Consider the following 11,953-nt stretch of genomic DNA (forward strand, 5'->3'; position numbering starts at 1 on the left):
AAACAGATAACATTTTTTATATAAGTAAATTGTTGCGGTGAGTGTTGTTTGCACCAAACGTAGCCTATTTCTATGCCAGTGCAACGCTCTAACATTTCCCAAAAGCTGACTGGTAAGAGCGTATAAAGCAGAATCCATTGTTCATGGGGTGTGGCGTGTTACCGTAGTAGGATGTGTGTGAGCACTGCAATGGTGTAGTAGGTCAGGTGCTGTATTGAGCACCGTAGTAAAAGCGCTTCGCGTTTTATTCCTAATGCGGAGGCGAAGGTAAATCCAAGCATGTTTGGTCACTAATTCTCACGGTTGGGCTGGTGCGACCAGCGCGCTGTAAGAAGGCTCGTTTATTGATTAAGAGCTACATTTCGTCTTTACATGCATGTTTCGAGGCATGGAGGTGACCAGACTTAGCATTAGCTTTTACAGGTCAGTTTATTTTAGTTATCGCAAGCAGGATTGACTGCTTGCATTTCGAATGTTGGAACGTCGTTGAAGAAATGTCATAGTTTAAATCAGATAGTACGAGCACATTATACTTGGTAAGTGTGGCGTCATCGTGAGACGCATTGTGCGCGTCCGTCATTTCCCTTTCCTTTCCCTCACCCAGCTCTCACAGAAGTCATGTGACCATTCTGGCTGTGTATATATTTGATGGTTAAACATCAAAGAAGTTCATTCTTGGTCAGGACACCACGTGCGTCTGTCTGCTTGTCAAACATTGCGTCAGAAGTGGGATCAAAGCCGACCCCGACGTAGCACCGTTGCAGCCCCGTGAACCGGCGAACGACCAGCAACTGCATCAAAGCGTTCCGGAGGCAAGCGACAAGCAACGCTTCGGAATGCCGGAAATCAAGCCTCTGAGGCCTTTCGACTTCCATAACGCCGCGGACTGGCCTGCCTTGATGGATGAAATTGATGACTGCAAGTTCGCGTCCGGACTGCACGAGAAGCCAGACGAAGTTCAAGTAAGGACTCTTCTCTATACAATGGGCAGAAAATCGCCGGAGATTCTTCAATCGTTAAAAGTCACAGAAGAAGAAATGGAGGACCTCAGCTTCATAAAGTCGAAGTCATAAAGTCGAAGCTACTTCGTCCACATCAAGAATACAGTCTAGAGAGTGCTTGCTTTAATCAACGCAGCCAGCAGCTGGGCGAAACAGTAGAAGAGTTCGCAACCGATCTTAACAGGCTAGCAGACAGATGCGGGTTTAGGGACATGAAGGAACGCCTGATTAGAGGCCAGTTCGTAGCCGCTCTGCAGGACCATGCGTTATTGGAAGACCTGCAGATGGATCCGAATGTAACGCTGAACATTGCTTTGGCCAAATCGCGTACGAGCGAAACGGTGAAGAAACGGCAAGCTGAGGAAAAAGGGGACGACAGTGCGGCCCCAGACGCTTTTTTTTTTTAAAGAAGCTCCGCGGGCGATCTGACCGCAACCCCCGCCACTGTAACGGCCACACCCAGGTTTTTTTTTTCTCGGAATGTCAGACAGGCCAGGAATCCGGACTTTCCATGGGACTGCAATGATCTCTGAGAAGTGAACGTCATCAGTGACAGTGAACCTTTACGTCTTTCGACACGCTGGCTTAAAGCGTTTCGCACTTGAAACAAGGCTTTTCTGAGTTTTCGCGTGTGCAGGACACGACTCGTTTTCAGTTTTGAACCCCGTGAAACACGGTAACTCGAACAACCTTTGCAGGCTAAGTGTTCGAAGCTATTTTGCCCCAAAGGGAGAGCCTCTTCCAAGCGCATACCCCTGTGAGAGCCGGGCGCCAGGCCGGGGGACGCTTGTACCCATTTTTACCGGTGGGTGTCCGGCGCCGGGTTTCGAACGAACCACCTCCCGCAGCCGAGATGGAAGCCCTAACCACTAGGCCACGACTGCGGTAGACGGTAAAGTCTACGAAAATGTCGTGTAGAAACACGTTTACAAGCAGGCAGTAGACTGCTAACCGCCAAAACAGCTGTAGTTTCTGCGCCGGGACATCTCATCCGAGAAGCAATTGCCCAGCGCAACAAGAAAGGTGTAGGTTCTATCGAAAGTTAGGCCACTTTAAAAAGCATGCCGAAAAAAGAAGCAAGCTGACGTGAATCTCGACGGCGTTTCCGAACCCGATAAGAAATTTCTCGGCACGGTCGAGCAGTCACAGAAAAGCGTTTCTGCGCACTTCATCAAGGTGGCGATAAATGACCACGAGGTTTCCATGAAAGTGAATACTGGAGCGAATGTGACAGTCGTAGTTGAAAATTTTCCTTTCCTTCTGCGTTCCTTGGACCAAGCGGGCAATCGTGACGGCCCGAACAATGTAAGCATCCGTACAATCGGAAAGCTTGTAGCCTAAATTGGTTGGAAAGACAGCCGCTCACACCAAACTATTGACGTCGTGCACAACTTGCGCACGCCCCTGTTGGGACTGCCAGCTATCAAAGCACTAGGAATTGTACATTTTCTGGATAAGTTGTCGACGGCTTAGGATATGGTACGCAAATATTCCAAAGTGTTCCTGGGAACAGGCTCCATAGCTGGGGAAATACAATACGCCTCGTGCAAAATGCAGTCCCGCATGCTGTGCCTACACTACGACGGATTCCTATACCCATGAAATAAAGGGTCAAGAAAGAGCTCAACAGGCTAGAGCGAGAAGGAATGATAGAGAAGGTCGAGGAGCCGACAGAATGGTGCGCGTCTGTTGTTCCCGTGGTGAAGCCGTCTGGAGCGGTTAGAATATGTGTCGACTTCACGCAACTGAACCAGTTTGTAAGACGGGAGCGCCTTCAGCTGCCGTTAGTAGAGCAAGTCATGGGTAGCTTTCAGGAAGCCAAGGTCGTCTTCAGACTGGACGCTAATTCCGGTTTCTACCAAGTACAGCTTTCCAAGAAGTGTCAAAAGCTAACCACTTTTATTTCCCCGTTCGGGTGGTACTGCTACCGTTCGGAATCACATCAGCACCAGAAAGTTTTCAAAGGAAGTTCTCGCAAGTCCTAGAAGGTCTAGATGGTGTGCTGAGCTATATGGACGACATTCTGGAGTACGGCAAGAACAAGGTGGAGCACGACAACCGCCTAAGTAACTCAGAAGTTCGCTTATTATTGGGCATGATTAATCACCTCGCAAGGTTCCTTCCCGATGCTGTGTCGCTATCGGCGCCTCTGCGCAGCCTCCTCAACAAAAACAGCGACTGGTCTTGGGGAACTCAACAGGAGGAAGCCTTTTAGAAAATCAAGGCAGCTCTGAGCTCGAGCAGGTGCCTGGCAAGGTACAACCCCGGGCTCCCGACAATCTTGTCAGCAGACGCGTCTTCGCAAGGGCTTGAAGCAGTTCTACTCCGGGACCAGCCGTCAGGCTAAAGAAGGCCTGTAGCGTATGCCTTCAGATCACTCACGAAAACCGAGCAGAGATACTCGCAGGTAGAGAAGGAAGCGCTGGCTTTGAAGTGGCAGCAGAAAAATTCGACGAATTTCTGCGAGGTCTCACGTTTTTGTTTAAAACTGATTATAAGCCTCTGGTTCCGCTACTGGGTCGGATTCTCTCGGCTCTCTTCCACCGAGAATTCAAAGGTTCAGGACGCGTCTTATTCGGTACTCGTTTACATTTACGCATGTCCCAGGAACAACCATTGCTACGGCGGACACCCTTTCGCGCGCCAGAGGGATGCAATCGGGACTGACTATCGGAGAGCGGTCCGAAGCGGACGTCTGAGCTCACGTGGACGGAGTTGTTCGATTTGCGCTCTCAGATGGCACGCTTGACCGCATACGCTCCGAGCAGGCAACGAACTCAGAGTGCGCCTTGTTGCTCGAAGCGTGCACGCGGAGTTGGCCTGCAAAACACCAGGTACCACCACTTCTAAAACAGTTTTGGGCACATCGTGGCAACGCCATAGTCTGCAAATAGCTACTTCTGAAGGATTCCAGACAAGTGGTTTCACAAGCTCTGCGGATAGAAATGCTGCAAACAGTCCATGAAGGACATCAAGGCATCGTCCGCTGCCGCGCGTACGCAAAGGAGTCTTTCTGGTGGCAGGAATCAGCGCAGAAATTGCAAGAACCGTAGAAAACTGCCAAACGTGTGCGCAAAAGAGTACCCAATTTTGTGAACCAATGATGTCCTCTGAAGCAGCAGAGCTCCCATGGAAAAAAGAATTGAGTTGATTTATTCGAGATGAAAGTAGCTTTCTATCTTGTCGTTGTCGATTATCACTCCAGGTATCCCGAGCTGGCCCTTCTGGATCGAGGAACATCGTCGGAGATGGTTATCCAATACCTAAAAAGCATCTTCGCCAGGCACGAGATCCCGAGAACTGTGATATCAGACAACGGACTACAGTTCGTATCACTTGCTTTCAGTAATTTTTAAAGACATTACGGCTTCAAACCTATCACAACGAGTCCTCGTTACCCACGGGTTAACGGGGAATTTGAGCGCTCCTTGAGAAGGCGCTGGAACTCTACGTTGCCTTGCTGAATTATAGATATTCACCGGGCCCAACCGGCTACAGTCAAGACCAACTGCTCATGAGTCGTCGCTTACGATCAAGATAACCATGCATGCCAGCTGCACTAAAACCTCGAGTAATAAGCGCCTCTTGGAAAAAGCAAGACGAAAATACAGGCATCAGCAAAAGCTGTTTATTGACAGACATCGTGCGGCTAAACCGCTTCCCAGGTTATCCACAGGGGACCATGTGTAGCTGCGAGACAGATGTGCCGGAAGCACAGTCCTTCGTCCTGCCTCGACACCCAGGTCTCACTGGATCCAGAGTCAAGGGGGAGTCCTACGTCGAAACAGATGTCATCTGTTCCTCCTCCCAAAGGGAGAAGAAACCGTGCCCTCAGCGGACGACCAGGGTGAAAAAGCCAGTCAGCCTACGGAAACAATCGACGAGGGTGTGAAACAAGCTGTTTCGAATTCGCCTGGCAAGTTCACCATGACAAAGCAGTTGTCCAACAACGAAGAGAACGTACCCGAAGAGACACCTTCAAGCTCAGTGCAAATAACGCGATACGGGCGCGTCGTACCACCACCGATAGGACTCGGCTTTAATGAGTAAATTGAAAAAGTACTTTTTCCTTCCTTGTGTGCGCACACAGTGCTTGTAAACAGAGGAAAATGTGGCGTCATCCTGAGATGCACTGTGCGCGCCAGTACTTTCTCTTTCCTTTCCCTCACGCAGCTCTCACAGAAGTCATGTGACCGTTCTGGCTGAGCATATATTTGATGGTTAAACATTAAAGAAGGTCATTCTTGGTCAGGATACCACAAGCGTCTGTCTGCTTATCTGAGAGTAAGAGCATCGTATAATAATCATAACTGGTTCACAGGAAAGGAAAAGCGCGGTATCTTGTCACTCGTTCTGTGGACAGCTGGACCACGCCATATGTGAAGGGACTAAAATGAGAGTGAAAGCCGAAAGAGAGGAAGGAGTGCCATAGTGGAGGGCTGCAGAATAATTATGACCACCTGGGGATCTTTAGCGTGCACTGACATCGCACAGCACACGGACACTACTTCGTTTCGCCTCCAACGAAACGAAGACGAAAACATCAATTAATCAGTATTGGTGCACCTTTGGCTGCTGCGTAAGAGAGGCGTCTCAGCTATATTTCGCCTTCTTGCTATTGTATTATTCACTGTTCAAAAGATATGAACCTGCCTCGCAACAAATCCTTCTATAGTATCTCTATTCTCGGATGACAGGCGCCACACTCGGCAGGATGATGGGTTTGCAACAATAAACCAACTGCGTAATTTCTTACTCTCGCAAAAGTGCATAGCGTTTCGCATAAATATCAGCTGGAAGGAAATAGACACCGAGCTATATTGCTTCTTTTCAAGTAGAGGTGCAAACGTATTTCTTGATATCCGTTAAACCTGGCTTCTGCGAAATACTTTAGGGACTTTTATTTGAATATAGTTCGAACAAGCCTTTCAATTATAGCAAAGTCTCTTCTGTTAAGCGGGTAAAGATAACCATCCTAGGAAGATAACTATAGTAACTGAAGACAGCTGCGAAGACAACAATCAGCAGTAATTGCATCAGTTCACAGTGCATGTTTGTTATGAAAACAAGATAGATTCGAACACTGTGTGCATCCGCTTTATTTATTTTTCTAAAAGCAACACGTGGCTACTATGTGGCTTTGTATGAAGTAATTTGGCAACTAAATTGAAGATTTTTTCTCACACCATGTCGTAGAATTGCACACTTCTTACTGCATTGAAATTTAGAGTTCAGATAGGCGAAGTTCAGTTCAGACGAAGTAGCATATTTAACTGCCGGCATGGCGTGCTTTCGTTCTCTCAGTGGTGGATGGATGGATGTTAAGTGTCCGTTTTGAACCGTAGTGGTGATAGTCATCACCATGGTCTACAAATGGATGCATGACAAAGGCCTTTTTGTTTATAAGTTGACGAGCTAACGTATTCGTAAAAATTAGAAGCAATCGAACGCTGTTTTCAGGATCACTGGGAGGCGATTTGTTGCGGGACATACTTCAAAGAATATTGAAGCTTCCCTTACTTCTTCATGGCACCAGGTTCTTACCTGTAGAAGAGATGGCGTTCCTTCTGATGCTATTATGATCCTGGTCCTCCACGGTTTGTGGAAAATGAGGATGAGGTACAACGCAGATATCAGTGTGATCGTTAGGTGAGCACTTCACTGAAAGTGTCATACGGTTCAGCTAAGTGCATCGAACTTTATGAACTGGTGCTGTTGGAAATAGTTTAATCCTGTTACGTCAGTAAATGAGTTGTTGGCGCGTTTTGCCATTACGTTTTCTACCTGCCGCGGGCTAAAGTCGGTAATAAAGAAAGCTTCTGAACGCGATGTATTAATACTCCTATCTGAGTACTCAAAACACCTGTTCAAATACTCTGGGTGCAATTGATATCTTTCCTTCGGTGTGTTTCCCTTTAGGTTGCATTAAGCACTTTTGTATACTTAAAAGCCGTAAACCTAGCCGTAGACAGAGATGTTAGGTGAGGTATGGCAACGGTTACTGTATGCAAGCATCTCAGGGTAATCATTTCCTGCCTTCAGTGAGTGTTGCGTTCAGAGACACATCTTAGCAACAATCGCGATTTAGCTCGCTAAGAGACAACAAGTGAGGAGAAAGAAGTTGTGGGACCTTACCGTTGAGAAAACGGAATTACGCATCCGTACCGTATGACGGAAATATTCGGGGGCTGGAAACAACAAAAATCGCTTTATATTATTATGAGGTTCAAATGGCTGCTAGACTGATTGGTGTGTGGCACGCTAATGCGAGTTAATGAATTCAGCATATTTAAATAAGTAATTTTTATTATAACTTGGAGCCGGTCAATCTGGTTTGTGTGCAGCGTGTTCCCTTCTTTTCCTCTCAGCGTTGTACTTACATGTTTGGGCACATGAATAAAAAAAATCAAATTAAATAAATAAAGAAATCGCAAAAATCAAAACAAATGATTTAACAGTGTGAAAACGCACCGAATCGAAAGGCTGAATTTTATCCGGTAGTCGCAAATTACGTGATCTTGAACAGAACGCAAAGCTTCATGGCAGCCGTACAATTTGGAGCCCTGCCGTCTAGTGTATTCGATGTAACTTCACTACTACCAGCGCTATGAGCTGCATAGAGGCAGCCCTAAAGGTTTTCGAAGAAATCATCTTGAAGTTATTCTGATCTACGTTTCATTAAAAAACTCTCTCGGTTCAAGTGAGTAGCATTCTAAAGCGACCAAAATTCGTCTTCGGCTTCGTATTGTGAAGCCTTCCAAAACCAGTGAGCAGCAAGCCGCAGAAATCGAAAGGTACATAGATAAACCATCAATGCTAGCTATTGCACTGGACGCGTGCGTGAACAAACCACTGGCTGCGGGATGTCGCCAATGCTGCGGTGTGTTTTGCGGATAAGGTAATTTTAAGTTGCTTTTTGTGGTTGCTTCAAAGTCTCGAGCTTTTTTTCTCAAGGTCCATGGTGAATACCACAACATCAAACTCTATTAAACGAAACGAATAATGCGGCACTCCGGGTATTATTATGCAATAATGCAAATATGTTTTACCGGACGTTTCTATAAATTTGCAAGCTATCTATCGTCTATAAACTTGAAAAAGGTTCTCCTGCTGTGTAACCTAGAAAAGCTTAACTAAATGCCGTCATTTAATCTTCGTTTCTTTCGCGTTCACAGCAGTGCCTGCTGTTCTACACGTTGTTTTATGTGAGATGGGACGAGGATATGAAATGCTGTTTTGCGTAGCTTCAAGACAGGAACGCTTTGTTCTTATTTCTTACGTAGTGCTCCTCAAAATGTGTTATGTGCAGTTTACGTGTTCATAAATTAGGAAGCTTAAATTTAAGAAATCAGGTTTTATTATGCTGCAAGCGTTAGCGCTTTACTAGGTGGAGATGCGGTTTACAGACAACCGAACGAAATTTCTGTGTGAAAGAACAATAAAAGAAAGCCTCCTGTGAGGGCGCTTTGTTGATAGATTTAAAAAAACACCCGCCATATGCAAAAAATTATACCTGCTACTGGATTCACGCACTATCATGTTAATGTGCTTTCCACTGGTTTTCAAACTTTCAAAATATGAGCGCAAGTGAACGGTCACCGCTCATTTCGATGGACGGCTCAATGAATCGAATAAAGAATACACAGGCAGTCGAATTTAGCGACTTCAGTTTTGGTCTGGTTTTCTTTGGTAGTGCGGTTTTTGAATAATTGCTTCATCTGAATGGCCTTTCATTTATCGCCCGTCTTGGCTATCATTTACTATGTCTCAAAAAAACCTTTCAATCATTTCTATATTCCAATGCTTACAGCGACGTCACTGACACATTTTAAGGCCGCTACCAGGCATGCTTCGTTGATTCCGAACGCGTTTGGTTCAAAAATGCACCAGTGCCATTATGCAGTAGCGTGGCACATTAAGGCCAAAGGATGTTCAGCCCTGCAAGATGGATTTAGTCGATATAAAAATTACACCCACATAGAGAGTGTCTGAGTGGAACGAACGAAGCCTAACTTAGCTACCCATTGCTATACAGCAAATTACAATGAGAGACCATCCTGCTATGAATACTTTATTATGGCAAGATTAAATCAAATTAGGTCCCTAACATTAATTAAACATCTAGTGTGTGAAGCATAGGTAGGTATGGAGGAAGCCCAGTCGAAAAAAACTACTGATTTTTTGTTGTCAGTGAATATTTTGAGAACACAAATTTGTGTAGTAACCTTACAAATTTCTCTAGTTACGACAGAAAGTGCTGCAGAACTACAGACCATAGAAAAGTGCAAGGTAAAGTATTGCAGACCTATATGAAAGTGTGACACACCTACAGAAACTTGTGGTGTTTACGATATACTACAGAATATTGTTTCGTATTTTTGACACTGTTTCTAAGTTTTTTTTTTCGACTGACTGCCTGCATAGTGGTGCCATGCGCTTCACTGAGCATGGCAGTCTTAAATAAATATAATAGGCCTAGCTAAATTAATGTAGATCGTTGCCACCTCAACACACATTAGGCTTGTTTGTACCCTGCTAACTTTTGATTAAGTCCCTCAAATCTTAAGAAGCTTAACTTAGCCTATTAGTGCGAACGCAATGTGATTTTTTTTACAAGTTAACCAGATCTTCGGCATGAATACACCACCAGCAGTTTTGTATCACTTGGCGGCTCTATTTAATGTCCTGAAAACAATGACAGGAGAGGTGGATTAGTAACGAAAGGGCTACCAATGAATGAAACGCATTTGGCCTGAATTCCGTATACATTTTGCTGAGTTTTTCGGTATAACCGGAACATGAACCATCACTCCGGGGCGCTACATGACGGCAAATAATATTGTCATGTGCTTCGACGCTAGGAGAAGGAAGAAGAGACTGGACAGAAGAAGAAGAAACAGAAGCGGCTGATTCTCTATAGTGGCCTTTTTGTCGTTGTGGAGCGCCTGAGCGACGTGAATAATGTGATTTCACGGCGCACCGAAAGTAGCCGATGCTCACGCAGGGCCGAGGTGGTGCAAGTTGCTGGGCTAAATAGGTTTTCTTTTTGAACCTGTTAAAAATTTGTTTTAGTGCATAGCACTACTGGCCGCAATCACGAATTTCGCCCATGTCTGTGCAACGCCGCTCACTCTCTCTTCGTGAACTTGAAGTGGAAAAAGAGAAAGTGGCGACGCGCGCGTGGCGCGGCCCAGTATTGAGGAGGCGGAGTGGTCGCACAACTGCAGCACAAGCCGATCGCTCTCTCTCTGTCTCTGTCCATCCGTCTCTGCTTGAACTTGAAGAGGAAGAAGGGGAAGTGGCGACGCCAGCCTCACGCGACTTAACACTGAGGGGGTCAAGCGGCCGCATAGATGCACCCTGTGAGAGAGTAAGACATTGGAGAGAGGGGCGTGTCAGTTTCGGACGTGGTGGCCGTCTCTGGGCAGCATTGCACAAGAGCGTGTTACTGCGGAGTGAGCAGTCGTGTGTCGCTCGCGTGTCCTCAACTTCGGCAGCTCTCCCCTAGTATCAGTTACTCCTCAGCCTTCATGGACAGCAGACGTGCACGTGCGGTTCTCCCTGGACATCGGCTTCGAGCCGCTCGCCGTTTCTTGAAGCAGCTTGTGCTTACCTTCGTGCCTAAGCAGTGCTACGCACCTACTTCGCATTTGCTTAACTATGCAAATCGGCCGTAATTTTTTTTTAAGTAGCTTCATTGTAGCGTTGCAGATTTATCAATGGTTTACCGAACAGTAGGGATCTTCCTGTTGTCAGCTGTTTTGCAGACATGTAAGTGTCCTGAAGTATTATGTTCTATGTGCTCAAACTGACTCGGTGAACATGCTTCCATTTTCTCATGAACCGTGCAGCTTCATTATAGGCTTGAGGTCTATAATGAAGCTGAATGAAATCCCAACACCTTTGAGAAATAAGCACACTCTTTGCCTTGGAAAGGCGGCCCGTTGTCTGTGCCGGGATTCCGAACTGGGAAAACATTGTCACAGGGAGAGGAGCACAGTATTTTCACTTGTGGAGTGTATTTATTATAACACTGGGTATAGTGAGAAGTCATCTATTACAACCATAGCACAGGTTCTATCTGGAAAAGGACCAAAAAGTCAATTGACACTTTTTCTCAGGGGCCATCATGTGGTTCAGTGATGGCATGTGGTTCTTGCTTAGCTTGGAGAACAGCTGCTTGGCATGGTGGGAAGCTTTGATCGATGCGTTTACAACTTTACAACGTTGTCGATGCCTGAACACTATAACTTCTATTACTGCGTTAACATATTTTGAAGAGCAGAAGTCGTACCCAATATAGAAAGTGACATATTGTCAAAAATAGGTAAAGCATGATTTGCTTTAGCGGTATCTGTTGGTGAACACAACAAGCAAATGTTTTAGCATTCAAGGTCATCAAGGAGTTCTTGATGTATATTTTATTCAAGTCTATTTTGTGCAGCCAGTATTGGTCCCGTTGAAAACAGCAGGGTCGCGATGACAAAGGGAGCCGGTGCAGATGACAGTTGGACCCGCCTGGATGCCTTGATTTTGGACGTCGTCTGGCATTGCAGGTGTAGGAATAGTGTGGCTACGGAGCTCCAGGATTGATGTTTCTAACCCGTGACTCCGCCAAATGAAACATAGGGGTTTATTAGAGGTACTCGGTCTCGATCTAGAAGCGCGGCACGAACAGTCCGCGTACAAGCAGGTCCAGCGCACACACCAATAGCGATGTTGCTAGAGACAGCGCACCGAAACTTCTTCTTTACCTTTGCACGTATATCTTCATCTTTAGAAAAGCAATTATTTTTGATATTTTCAACTCCCTGAGCTAACCTCTCTGCGACTGATGAGGCGCCACCGTTGAGGATATCATGCAGTCCCGCCACTATCACCACTAGGCGGCGCCTTGTGGAATTCTTCACCTGCCTTTGCTTAGCTTCTTTCAGTACCGTGTTCATTATCCA

At 46.0% G+C, this 11,953-nt stretch overlaps 1 pseudogene; it reads left to right on the forward strand.

Annotated features, from left to right (window-relative positions):
- The first annotated feature begins 688 nt into the window (after positions 1 to 688).
- LOC146173917 (uncharacterized) lies at positions 689 to 4,893 on the forward strand (annotated as a pseudogene).
- Positions 4,894 to 11,953: the final 7,060 nt, after the last annotated feature.

Source organism: Amblyomma maculatum, chromosome 11 (assembly GCF_055883805.1).
Source record: "Amblyomma maculatum isolate TAMU_Amacu chromosome 11, ASM5588380v1, whole genome shotgun sequence".
Lineage (NCBI taxonomy): Eukaryota > Metazoa > Arthropoda > Arachnida > Ixodida > Ixodidae > Amblyomma > Amblyomma maculatum.